Below are 14,453 nucleotides of genomic sequence, written 5' to 3' on the forward strand. Positions count from 1 at the left end.
TTAAAAAAAAAAAAGTATAACTTGGCTGTGAATTGACACCAGGAAGTGGTAAATGAACTTAATGTATTGGTATGGGTTAGAATAAATGGTTGTTAGAACATAAATAAACACACAGAAATTAGGTTCAGACACAGTCCACTAGACAGTATAATCACTATGTCAAGGCAACTTAGAATAGAGTTCCGTACCACTAGACTATGATTAACTCATGAATCAAAAAAGTCAGCAATAAACAGTGCATAGAAGCATCAACTGCCATGTGAATAATAATACTATAACTAATCTAGAGTGCACTCTAGGAGAATGGCTAAGATATGGTGCAATGTCCCCTGGGAGGTACCTCTTAGCATAAGCAATAAGTGAAGCTTTCTGTGTATCAGCTATAAAGGGACAGTCTTTAGTCCTAACTCTTCAGCCGACTAGGGTTGGGGCCCAGTTGTACCATTGGTGCACATGAGAATCGTCCCAGTGAAGCCTGCAGGCAGCAATAAGGCTACTAGATGGCTGTATGGTGAGCTCCTAAAGAGCTCAGTCTCTTTAACAGCAGATAGTAAATCCCCACAGCAGCAGCTCACCAGTCCCAGTGATATTGTAGCTCACCATCTGGTCGTATACAGCAATTAGTCCACTCTCTAACCCAGGTGACTATGGCTTTTGGCACCCCCAAACTTATTGTTTTGGATCCCACTCAGGCCACCGATATGCAGCAGTGATGGTTCACACTGGACAGCAATGTGAACTGTTTAGTCTCCTTCGTAGCAAGAGGAAGCTGTGCCCTGTCCAGCTTGAGAAAATGCAGCTCTTTCCCTTCCTCCTGGCAATTTCCCTCTAGAGAAGGAAGTTCAAAAGCTCTTGATTACAGTAGAGTGTCTCTTTTCTGGACTACAGTTTCCACAGTGCAGTGCTGCCTGACTCAGTCTTTTAAACGCTTCCTGCTCAGCAGCTCTTTCCTCTTGTTAATATAGCTATCAATTAGTTCAGCACTGCTGGGCAGCAGCTACAGAGAGCAGCTGCAGCCAATGTTTTTCTCACTCCCCATTCTTAGTCAAGCACCTGGCTACAATTTCATGCGATCAGTATCTACAGTTCCATCAGCAGCACACACATATATATATATATATATATATATATATATATACGCTATATTACCAAAAGTATTGGGACACCTACCTTTACACCCACATGAACTTTACTGGAATCCCAGTCTTAGTCCGTACAGTTCAATATTGAGTTGGCCCATCCTTTGCAGCTATAACAGCTTTAACTCTTCTGGGAAGGCTTTCCACAAGGCTTAGGAGTGTGTCTATGGGAATGTTTGACCATTCTTCCAGAGGCGCATTTTTGAAGCTAGGCACTTGTTGGAGAGAAGGCCTGGCTTGCAGTCTCTGCTCTAAGTCAAGTTCCTCCACCCCAAAGTCTCTCCGGGAGTACTCAATGATGTCCATTATGTTAGGAGGGGCATACGTGTAGTCCAGACCCCACTCCGCAGCAACTTCCTGCTGGAACCTGGAAAACCTGGGCAGTTCTCTTGGCTGCCCCTTTCCTGGCAGGACACAAGCGTTGGGGGACCTCTTGACCCACAGCTTCAATTTAGCTGCTCTGGTCTTGGTTGTGGAGGATCTGTCAAAGAAAATCTTTTGCACACTGAGCAGGGTTCCTGCAGCTTCTCTAGTTCCCTCAGCAGGATCTGGTACATCTAACACCTTGGACTAGATCTCTTCCTGAACCAGGGAGCCTCCCATCTCCCACTCTTTCTCCGAACTACAGTGTGATGACCAATCTGCTATCTCATCTTCCAGGAGCCCGAATTCAGCTTGCAGTCTGGGGGACCCCAATCTATGGCTCTGTCTCCGCTTTTCCCTTCTGATTCACCTGAGGGCACATCTCCCTCCTGCTCTGGCTCCTTCCAGGTAGGGTCAAAACAGGACATAAAAGCAGCTGGCATTTCAGGGACATTATCTGGTTTCTGCTGGGCAGTACTTACTGCTACCAGGTCCCAGACCAGGCTGCAGGCCACTGCAGATCTCTTTTCCTCAATGTCACTGGTCTTCTTGACCCCGCCTTGCTCAGATGATCCAAGACCTGCTCCGGCCTTCCGGGACTTCCCGCAGCTGCAGTTTGTACAGTCCTGATTTCAGGTCCACGCTGTAGTACTGTAGCCCCTGCTGGCTGGATACTAGCCTGGTAAGTGGCCTGCACCGGATCCAGGCACTGACCACCGCGGTCGGTATCCGGCATTCTGGACAAAGTAGGCAGTTGCTCCGTCCCCTCGATCATCCCGAGGACAAATCCCCTGCAATGCTCCAACAAGACACCGGTGTCCACCAGCGTCTACTCCTGCAGATCAGGCAACCAGATCAGCGCTGCAAACATATGAGCACATGCCGCCATCTTGCTCCTCTCTGCTAGCAGGTACACTGGATTTTCTCTGGGCTCCACCCCCAAACTTCCAGACCGACTGGCGCCTGCAGAACTGTTTAGCAAGTTTCTTCCTGCGTGCATGGCTGTAACCCCTTGTTAGCTGTACTGAAGCTTGCAGGCCTTCTGATGCTTTCAGAACTTTTCTGGACATGCCTTCTATCACCAGCACAAACTTGTTTGCAGAACAACAACTCCTAAGACCAGCTAGCACAGTCTCAGCTGAATCTACAGGAATGCCCTTTGAAGGTAGGGACCATGGGCCCCTATGGTGTAGCCAAAACAATAGAAGTCTTTGGTGCTAGCTGTCCTATATGTGGCTACTTCTCCCAGTATCACCTCTTTAGGCACTGCCAGCCCTCCTGGCTGTAGCTGCCCCTTTCTCCTGTCTGTACCACCACAGTCCTCCTGACTGGCTCTACATCCATCCCAGACTGCACCATCCCAATCCTCTCAGGCATGCCTGCCAGTCCCCCCTGACTTTGAGTATCACTCACCATGTAAGTATCACTCACCAGCCCTCTTGGCTGTTCCTTTTCTTCTTGGAGACTTGCCTGGCAGTGTTTTTCTCCTCTTCTCTCTTTGCTTCTGTGCCTCCTGCTCTGGACAACTCTGTGTGTCTTGAAGAGGGTCCTGTCCGCACCCAAGCCACCCGGGTCCAATGTCACCCCCCCCAGACTGGGGAGCTACCTTAAAGGCCACTACAGCCTAAAACTCCATCTCCAGCTTCTATCCAAACTCCACACTGCCCCTTCTGGGCTGACTCTGAGTATTTGAGGGGGCCTGTCCCCTGCCAACCCTTCTGTTGGGGATTTGTTACGGCCCTCACAATACTCCAGCTAGCTCCACTTTACTTCCCCTCCCATTCTTCTAGAAGGTTCCAGTACATTCTAGAAGTAGGGGGGAGGTCTCAGTGGTGCTGCCTGTGAGTCATCCAGCTCTCTCTGGATCTCTGCCCAACCCAGGAAAAAAACACACAGGCTTGGCTGCCAGCCAACCCTGAAATGTACCTACACCAACAAACAAAAATCCTAGCACTCTAAAAACACAGCTAGGGGGTGCTACATTTGTATACAGTAAGTACAGTTGCTAATCCTCTCTTCTTTTAGGCTATGCTTGACCTAATAAATTCTTTGAAATACCTCAAGCTTTATCAGTAACTGTTGGGTGAGCGAGGTGGACCATCTTCAGGTATGCAGAGAAATCAAATCACAAAACAATTCAGCTTCTCCCCTGGTGGTAGAGCTACACTGTAATTGCCTGGATGCAAAGCAATGGGAGAGGGAACTTATTGCAGACTGTGGAGTGATGCCATAGCTCCCTGCTGCACACCCCCATACTATGCATATAATTCTGGGCTGTTATGTTCCTTAGCTGTACAGTCCTGCCCCAAATTGTCATGTGACCGAATGCCAAGAGCGGCAAAGGAAGCTTATGCTGAAAATTTTGAGGGCGAATAAGAATAGCAGCAATGTGCCAAGTCACATTTACACTTTACTTAATTCAGCGTCTACAATTAAGTTTTACAGAGTGAAATGCGTCAGTAGAAGACACTTTTACAGACTGTACTGTGACTAATAAAGTTAAACAGGATCTTTATATGGCATGAATGTTACACGCTCCAGTGGCAGATCTTTCCCTCTGTGTGCAGTCGCTGACTTCCAGCCATTCACAGAAGGGGGCATTGTCTTAAAGGGCCAGCATGCGCTATGCTCAGTGTTCATCCACATGCTAGTAGCCAGACCCCCTGTGTTCTCTTCAAGTGTTCCCAGTCTGTCCCAGCCTGTTGCCAGCCTTGTGTTCTCAGTGTGTCTTGGCCTGCTCCCAACCTTTTGTTTCACAGTATCCTGCTGTTGTCACTCTGTGCACTCCTGAATTCTGGCTTCCTTCAGCTTCGTGTCTCTCCTTGTGCTTCAGTTTGTTATGTGCTTCATTGCACAAGTCTGTTTCTCCTGTAAATCCCAGCCAGTGTCGTTATCAGCACCTGTAAACTCACAGTCTATGTTTCTCATTGTCTGTCAGTGTATTCCAGTGCTTTCTTACTATTTCCTGTGTACTCTGCTGTCTTGTGAGTCCAGTGCCCCAGCGCTGCAAAAGAGTTTGCACTTGCTGTCAGCTGCAGCCTGCATGGGCGAGGCAGAAGAATGCAACCCAGGTATGGCTTTCGGAGATGTGCTCTTCCCCATTTGGCTGTTTTGTTATAGTGCTATATTTCATGTTTTTGGGATGTTTTTGGGATGATAGCACTTTAAGATACAGATGTAGTTATACAGTATCTCACAAAAGTGAGTACACCCCTAACATTTTGTTAAATATTTTATTATATCTTTTAATGTGACAACACTGAAGAAATTACACTTTGCTACAATGTAAAGTAGAGAGTGTACAGTTTGTATAACAGTGTAAATTTGCTGTCCCCTCAAAATAAGTCAACACACAACCATTGATGTCTAAATCACTGGCAACAAAAGTGAGTACACCCCTAAGTGAAAATGTCCAAATTGGGCCCAATTAGCCATTTTCCCTCCCCGATGTCATGTGACTCATTAGTGTTACAAGGTCCCAGGTGTGAATGGGGAGCAGGTGTGTTAAATTTGGTGTTATTGCTCTCACTCTTTTATACTGGTCATTGGAAGTTCAACATGGCACCTCTGAGGATCTGAAAAAATCTGCACACTGCATCAAATTGGTCTGCATGGCTGTGTGAGCTACAGCACGGTGGCCAAGACATGGTCATTCAAAGAAGTTGAGTGCACGTGCTCAGCTTCATATCCAGAGGTTGTCTTTGGGAAATAGACATATGAGTGCTGCCAGCATTGCTGCAGAGGTTGAAGGGGTGGGGGTCAGCCTGTCAGTGCTCAGACCATACGCCGTACACTGCATCAAATTGTTCTGCATGGCTATCGTCCCAGAAGGAAGCCTCTTCTAAAGATGATGCACAAGAAAGCCTGCAAAGAGTTTGCTGAAGACAAGCAGACTAAGGACATGGATTACTGGAACCCTGTCCTGTGGTCTGGTGAGACCAAGATAAACTTATTTGGTTCAGATGGTGTCAAGCGTGTGTCGCGGCAACCAGGTGAGGAGTACAAAGACAAGTGTGTCTTGCCTACAGTCAAGCATGGTGGTGGGAGTGTCCCCAGACCCAAACCATATTGAGCATCTGCGGGGCATCCTCAAATGGAAGGTGGAGGAGCACAAGGTCTCTAACATCCACCAGCATCCAGGCAGTGGCGGCCAATACATTAAGGGCACATGGGCGCCGCCCCCTCTCTCCTGCCACCCCTCTATCACCAATAAATAGATTCATGCATTGCATGAATCTATCTATGGCACCTGCTGCCACCCCCTATTCAGACGCCCGGACCCTTTTTGGGTGCAGGGTGCCTGAATTGCAGTGACGGGGGGGTGTTTTTTGAAGCACCTGATTAGAGCCATAGGCTCTAATAGGTGTCGAAAAAGGTGACTATTTGCTTTCCTAACACTAAACCGCCTCTCTCCGCCAATCAGGTGCTCGGGTCTGTTACCTGTCACCTGATTGGCTGAAACGACAGGCGCCGCTATTGGATGCCTATCAGGAGGAGAGGACGGGAGATGAGGACGGCAGGAGATGCATGGAGGACCCCGCTCGTCGCTGTCACCCGCTGCCCCACCAAGACAGGGTAAGTTCTGGCAGCATTTGATGGACACACTGGCAGCATATGATGGGCACACTGGCAGCATTTGATGGGCACACTGGAAGCATATAATGGGCACACTGTCAGCATTTGGCACAGTGGCAGCATTTGATGGCGCAGTGACTGCGTTTGATGGGCACAGTGGCAGCGTTTGATGGCGCAATGACTGCGTTTGATGGGCACAGTGGCAGCGTTTGATGGCACAGTAGCAGCGTTTAATGGACACAGTGGCAGAGTTTGGCACAGTGGCTGTAATTAATGGCACAGTGGCAGCATTTGTGGGCACAGTGGCAGTGTTTGATGGCACAGTGGCAGCATTTGAGGGCACAGTGGCAACATTTGATGGCACAGTGGCAGCATTTAATGGGCACAATGGCAGCATTTAATGGGCACAGTGGCTGCAATTGATGGAACAGTGCCAGCATTTGAGGGCACAGTGGCAGTGTTTGATGGCACAGTGGCAGCATTCGAGGGCACAGTGGCAACATTTGATGGCACAGTGGCAGCATTTAATGGGCACAATGGCAGCGTTTAATGGGCACAGTGGCTGCAATTGATGGCACAGTGGCAGCATTTGAGGGCACAGTGGCAGCGTTTGATGGCATAGTGGCTGCAATTGATGGCACAGTGGGAGCATTTGATGGCACAGTGGCAATGTTTGAAGGCACAGTGGCAGCATTTGATGGGCAAAGTGGCTGCAATTGATGATTTTTTTTCAAAATTTTTTGCGCCCCCCCAAAAATTTTGAGCACCAGCTGACACTGCATCCAGGATCTGATAAGAAACCCAAATGTGGCTAAACTGTGAGTCTGGACCCAACGTGAGTTTATGATGGGTTACCTCTTGACTGTAACCTAGTTTGTTCTAATGCACAGTAGATCAGTGATAATAATTATTTTCTTTGGTCCAAGTAAGGTAATCATTTTCCTATGTGGGTCCTCCGATTAAAACATGCAAAAATAACTGAGAAAATAGTCTGGTTTTATTGTATTTGAAATGAAAAAGCTTCAAGCACCACTAGGGGGCATTGTGGTGCTGACGTTGCCCCTTGACAAAGCTGTGCACTTCAATTTCCTGAAAACACAGGATGACATATTAATAATTTTAATACAGCCCAGCTGGATTTTCATATGTATATCAAACCGTAGATGGGAAATCTCTTTCAGACATTAATTTATGTCAAAATGATGCAGTACTGTACAGCTGATACGAAATTTCACTGACTGGAAAAGCTGGCAAGGACATTTTTTTCTGAGAAGTATGAAAAACTGTCTCTATTTTAGAAGTAAAAGGACATTTCACAAAGGTCAAAGGGATATAGTGTGTGGAACTTATTAGAAGCTAAAGCAGTAGAAACATTTTCATGGTGCAGTAAGCCGAAGGCATACAGAGTACTTTAATTTAATGCCAATGTTCTTATTTATGAAATAAATGGCTATAAAAAAGCAACATTTCCATCTAAATGATGAAAAATTTGGCATTCATTTATTATAATGATCACATGAATTACTATATTGACTACACCGATTCATCTAGTGAGCTGATTTTACAAGCCAAATAAAAAGTATCAAAATGGGGTGGTAGGTAGGATTGCCACCTGTCCGGAATTCACCCGGACAGTCCGGGTTTTGAATCCTGTGTCCGGGTTTCAGGCGGACTGAAACCTGGACACATTATTCAGACCAGGCTGTGGCTCCCCAGGTTACCAAGATAGTCACACACAATTTTTTTGCCATCCGGGAGCTGCGGGCGGCTGTCTGGGGTAGGTTCGGCATGACTGGGGGGCAGGGTGATGATGTCAGCAAGAGCAATTTGGCCACACCCACATTTTGCTGCAGCAGGCTATGCGCACCGCATTACTACTCTCCTTGGGGCACCCAAAGGTGTCCCAGGCCGCTAAAGTATTTGGGTTTGGCTTGCAGAAAAGGTGGTAACCCTAGTGGTAGGCCTTCTTAGGCTGACCATAGATGGTGCAATTTTTCCTGCAACCAAAATCGCTTGATTCCCCTATCAACACAGTAAATGTAAACGCTGAGCTATTGTGTTCTCCCAGCGGGGGGTTGATTCTCAGCAGGTCCCTGCTGAACTGTTCGAGATTCAAACCGCATATGACTGTCTTTAGGCCTCATTCATACAGGAATACCCAGGGCCGGGACAAGAGGTGGGCAGAGGGGGCGGCTGTCCTGGGCAATGTGGTATCATGTGAGGTTCGGGGGGGGGGGCGAGGAGATTGGGGGGAGATTTGTGTTGGGAGGGAGAATTTGGGGGGGCGATAGGAGGTAAGAATTGTTCTAGGAGGGGAAATTTGAGGAGTTTTGTGTGCTAGGAGTGGTGATTTGGGGGGGCTTGTGTTGTGAGGGGAGATGGGGGAAGATGATTTGTGCTAGGATGGGGGATTTGGGGAGTTTGTGTTAGAGAAGGTAATATGGCGGGGAAAGGAGATTTGTGCTAGGAAGGGATTTTTTTTTGGAGGGGGATTTGTGCTAATAGGAATGATTGGGGGGCATTTGTGCTAGGAGGGAAACATAATGCTTATACATCTTGGAGGGGGGGGCACAATTTTGCATGTTCGCCCTGGGCTCTAGATGACCTTGTTGTGGCACTGGGCATGCCCATCTGTACACCTATGTGGTCAAGGGCTGTATTCAACTGAGAGTGATGCACAGTTAAAATGAATGATGAGCGGCTAGCTGCACAGACCTGCATGGATCACCAAACATTGGGTTTGATTTACTAAAGGCAAATAGACTATGCACTTTGCAAGTGCAGTGGCTCCAGAGCTTAGTAAATGAAAAGAAGCTCTGTTGACTTCCTTCATCCAATTAGAGTATGTACAAGAAAAAAATGCTGTTATATTTTTAATTTTCCTTGCATGTGATTGGTTATACTTTAGTAAGGATGAGCTCAGGCATGTTCGCAAGCCGCACGCCGAGCCCGCCAGGAAGTCGGTAGTGCACAGCGCTAATCACAAGCAGTGAGACATTGTCCCGATGTGCAGCTGAAGAGATCGGGAAATGTCTCACTGCTTTTGATTAGCGCTGTGCAGTGCCGACTTCCTGGCGGGCTCGGCACGTGCGGCTTGCGAACACGCCTGAGCTCATCCTTATTCTTTAGTATCACCTTATTTACTAAACTCTGGAGCTCTTGCAAAGTGCACAGTTTATTTGTCTTTAGTAAATCAACCCCTGTATATCTATGCGGGTCTGATGCACAGATTGGAATGCAGTCCGTCTCCATTCTGATTCATCAGACCTACGCAGATGTACACTTCGGGATGTGCTTGGAGATCCGTGTAGGTCTGTGCAGCCAGCTGCCCCTCATTGCTTTCAACAGGCTGCCTGTGCATGGGTGGAGACCTCCCTCTGCATCGGTGTACAGATGGGTACACTGTGTAAAGGAGGCCTAAAGCCTCATACACACGATCGGATTGTTGGCCAACAAAACCGTGGAATTTTGTCCGAAGGCCGTTGGTCCAAACTTGTCTTGCATACACACGGCACACAATTGTTGGCCAACAATCATGAACGTAGTTATGTACTAGACGTACTACGTGGTTTTTCAGCTCTTTAGGGCCACCCTTTCGGCTCCTTCTGCTAATTTCGTGTTAGTAGAAGTTTGGTGAGTGTTGATTCGCGCTTTTCTTTTCGCTCTTTTCATTTTGTGCTTTTCGTCAACCAGACATGTTGCAGAATCGGAGGGGATAACATGTTATTTATTATTGGACTTGGAGTTATTGCTCTGAAATAATTTTTTTGGTTGAATAATAATGATTTGATTTGGTATATTTTCTATATTTTTGGATGCATAGAATGCACTTTTTGGTTCTATTGGCAGGTAGCATGTCTAATTTTATTTGTTTTCTTTTTTTAATCCACAATAAAAAAAATTGTGGATAATAATACTTGGCTATATGTTTTACTTCAAATGACAGTTTTGGAGTAGGCAGTTACATTTTAAAAAATACAATGTAAAATTGACAAGGGACACCAACATAGTTGTATCTTTGATCTTAAAAACTACGGGATAATGGTGTTGTGGTAACTTGCCCAAATAAAAAAAAAAAGCATAATAATATTATTCTTGTTATCACTAGAAAAAAAAAAGCCTTTAAAATTTGTTTGCAATAACTTCATCAGTATCACCGGCAAAGCAGCTTCATTTTTATCCCAGTAAAGAAGAGAACTGTGAGCTGAATTTCGAGATTTCATAATTTGCTACGTCACAAATGTTAATTCTCCATTACAAACGCTTGTTTACAAGACCGACCACTTCTGGCTCGTCCTTGCTTCTGAGTATGCGTGTTTGTACTTTGGACTTTTGTACACACGCTCAGAAAATCCGACAACAGACATTTGTCCGCAGAAAAGTTTAAAACCTGCTATCCAACATTTGTCTGCGGAAAATCCGACAACAATTGTCCGATGGAGCATACACGATCGGATTTACCGCCAGTCCGATTGTGTGTACAAGGCTTTAGTCCTATTTCAAAGACCCTGTAGACCCCTGGTATCCAATGTTAGGGCTGCATATGGGTCTTGGGCATTCAGTTTGTGGCCCTTGCTTCCCAGTAGCCAGTAGTACTAGTTTTCCCTACCAAGGGCATAACTATAGACATAGCCAACTAAATGATATCTATGGGACCATGAGTGGTCTGGTTACACAGTGACTCATGCAGATGCCAGGTAGCAATGAGATTTGACAAATAAATTTGGATTATTGATAATAGATCTAGTTTGGGATCCAGTACATTGTTGTTAAAAAGCAATTAGCATTAAAAAGAATTCCAGATAAACATGAATAGCCCATTAAAAGATAAAATAAAACCAATGTTTTCTGCAATATATACACCTTCAATCCAGAGATCTCCCCCACAGTTTTTTTTTTCATCGGGAGATGTCCTCAGTCTGATGGCATCGGCATGCAAATTTTGAGCCCAAGTCATCCAGGACCTCCCCAGCCTGTGACTGGACAATGAAAGCAGAAGCAGCACAGTAATGAGCTCATCTATGCCACTCTGCTTGCTCCACCTATCAGCATATCAATACATGGACTGATAGGCTCATTGTGAGGTTGCTGCTAGGTTAAATTCAGGTACTTATCCTGCTTGAATGAAAAAAAATATAATATTATTTAATTTATTAAGGGAAAAAAAGCTGTTCAGACCTGCCTGGCCCTATGTGAAAAAGTAATTGCCCCCTCCCATGCTGAATCATGAATGACCTGTAATTAACCACAATTTTTTGGAAAGCTGAGTTAAATTTCACTTGCCACACCCAGGCCTGATTACTGCCAGACCTGTTGAATCAAGAAATCACATAAATAAAAGTCTGACAAAGTGAAGAAAGCTAACAGATCACAAAAAGCCACACATCATGCCACAATCTAAAAAAAAATCAAGAACAGATTAGAAACAAAGTAATGTGCATGTATCGGTCTAGGAAAGGTTTCAAAGCCATTTCTCAGGATTTGGAACTCCAGTGAACCATGGGGAGAGCCATTATCCACAAATGGAGAAAACTTGGAACAGTGGTGAACCTTCCCAGGATTGGCTTTCTTACAAAAATCACTCCAGGAGCATGACAACGACTCATCCAGGAAGTCATAAAAGAACCCAGAACAACATCTAAAGAACTGCAGGCCTCACTTGCTTCAGGTAAGATCGGTGTTCATGATTCAACAATAAGAAAGAGACTGGGCAAAAATGGCATCCATGGCAGAGTTCTGAGGCCAAAGCCACTGCTGACCAAAAAGAACAAAAAGGCTCATCTCACATTTACTAAAAAACATCCTGATTATCCCCAAGACTTTTAGGCAAATATTCTGTGGACTGATGAGACACAAGTTTTTTTTTGGAAGGTGTGCATCCTGTTACATCTGGCATAAAACTAATATCATACCAACAGTCAGACATGGTGGTGGTAGCGTGATGGTCTAGAGCAGGGATCCTCAAACTACGGCCCTCCAGCTGTTGCGGAACTACACATCCCATGAGGCATTGTAAAACACTGACATTCACAGACATGACTAGGCATGATGGGAATTATACTTCCTGAATAACTGGAGGGCCGTAGTTTGAAAACCCCTGGTCTAGAGCTGCTTTGCAGCTTCAGGACCTGGATAACTTACCATAATTGATGGAACCATGAATTCTGAGCTCTATCAAAAATTCATAAAGGAGAATGTCCGGCCATCAAGTGCACTTGGGTTATGCAGCAGGACAATGATCCGAAACACAACGGCAAGTCCACCTCCAAATGGTTCAAACAAAGCAAAAGTAGGTTTTGGAGTGGCCTAGTCAAAGCCCAGACTTAAATCCAATTGAGATGCTGTATCATGACCTTACACAGATCGTTCATGCTGGAAAACCCTCCAATTTGGCTGAATTAAAACAATTCTGCAAAGAAGAGTGGGCCAAAATTGCTCCACAGCAATGTGAAAGACTCATTGCCAGTGATTGCAAATGCTTGATTGCAGTTGTTGCCGCTAAGGGTGGCACAACCAGTTATTAGGTTTAGGGGGCAATTACTTTTTCACATAAAGCCAGGCAGGTTTGGACAGCTTTTTTGCCTTAATAAATGAAACCATCATTTAAAAATTGCATTTTGTATTTACTCAGGTTATCTTTGTGTAATAATAAAATTTGTTTGATGATCTGAATCATTTAAGTGTGAGAAATATGCAAAAAAAAATAAAAAAATCAGGAATGGGGCAAATACTTTTTCACAGCACTGTATATATACATTTATCGATGTGTAAATGATTACAGAGCTGCAATCATTTGTGGCTCGTATATATGCATGGGGTTCATTAAATTAATTGTCTGAAATGAAGATTAGAGTAAGATAGGGATCCCCTTCATGATTTTGCTGTGGGACCCCATTACACATAGTTATGGATCTGTTCCTTACCTAGGTGTTTACTCAGAGATGATTGGCATGTTACTTAGCATAATATGCAGAGAAGTGTTCTTGAACTCCCCCTGTGACATGCATATATCTTCCCTCACTCTTTGTGCGTTCTGCTCTAATGAAGAGGTCAGAGAAGCTGCTGTGTATTGCACTGAACTACAAAAATGCTTTATGATGTACTGTACTGGAGTTGTATTGCCAAAACTTTTGCACCATACCACACTAATTGAAATGCCTGAACCAAAACTCATAGTAGTAAAGGAAAGATATTCATCACAATGGCATCTGCTAGTTGACCACTTTACTAGAGCCATGAGTCTAAAAATGGCAAAGTGATTATTTAGATGATGCAATTTATGAACAGCACTGTATAAAGCACTGTTGGGTGGCTATAGGGCCCATTAATGCCTGTGATGGCTTGGTTTACAAACACTATGTATGGAGCTGATCCAATTGGCTTTGCTTGGCATTGCTATGATCAGTCACACATATAAACAATAATGAATAAATCATGATAAATGCTTATGGGCCCCCGCTCAGGCTGACAAGATCCAGTGAGTTGGATGCCGCTGACTAGTGAGGGTGCAGGCTGGGGAAAGGTTCATCCAGACCCAAAGCACACTGTAGTTATAGGAAGAGATTGGCCAGCCACCGCACACCTTGCCTGACCCTAGTGGTTAGCCCTGTCCCCGGGGCTTGATAATGATTAGGCACCGGTGGGTGAAATATGTTTGGGGGGCATGGCCTGGATGAATTGAGCTGAGGCTGCTTTTACCTGCTAGGCACTTGGGCTGGGTGAGGTATGCGGCAGCCGAGCTATATCCTATTTCTACAGAATAATGAATGAATGAATGAATGACTCATTCATTTGCTCCTGAGCACTATAGAGAAGGAAGGAACAGGAAGGAAGGAACAGCTGCAAATAAAGCATAACCATTTAACCCCTCCTCATCTCCTACGCTATTGATCTCCAGCCTGTCTCTATGTTATCTGTGTATTACCTCCTTCACCTCCCTGCATATTTGTACATTAACACCTTTATCCCCATACTCCCACTGTATGTGACCTTTACATTACCCCCATTACCACCTACTCCCTCTGTGTATGATCTGTTTGTGCTATATCTAGTTCACCATTACATAGCTCTGTGTTTAAATCCCATTTTTATTATAACAAAAAGTAAGGGATTTCTTTTTAAATGTTGGTACAGTGGAACCTTGGATTACGTGCATAATCCGTTCCAGGAGAATGCTTGTAATCCAAAGCACTCGTATATCAATGCGAGTTTCCCCATAGAAGTCAATGGAAACGAAGATAATTTGTTCCGCGTTGACTTCTATTGCATGCAATGCTGCATGTGGCCAGAGGTGGGGGGGCGCCAAAGAGTCTCAGAAATACTTGGGGACAGCTCGGCTGAACTTGGAAAGGCTCATAAACACTCGGGAACTGAGTA

This window comes from Aquarana catesbeiana, linkage group LG06, assembly GCF_042186555.1.
Source record: "Aquarana catesbeiana isolate 2022-GZ linkage group LG06, ASM4218655v1, whole genome shotgun sequence".
In the NCBI taxonomy this organism is placed as follows: domain Eukaryota; kingdom Metazoa; phylum Chordata; class Amphibia; order Anura; family Ranidae; genus Aquarana; species Aquarana catesbeiana.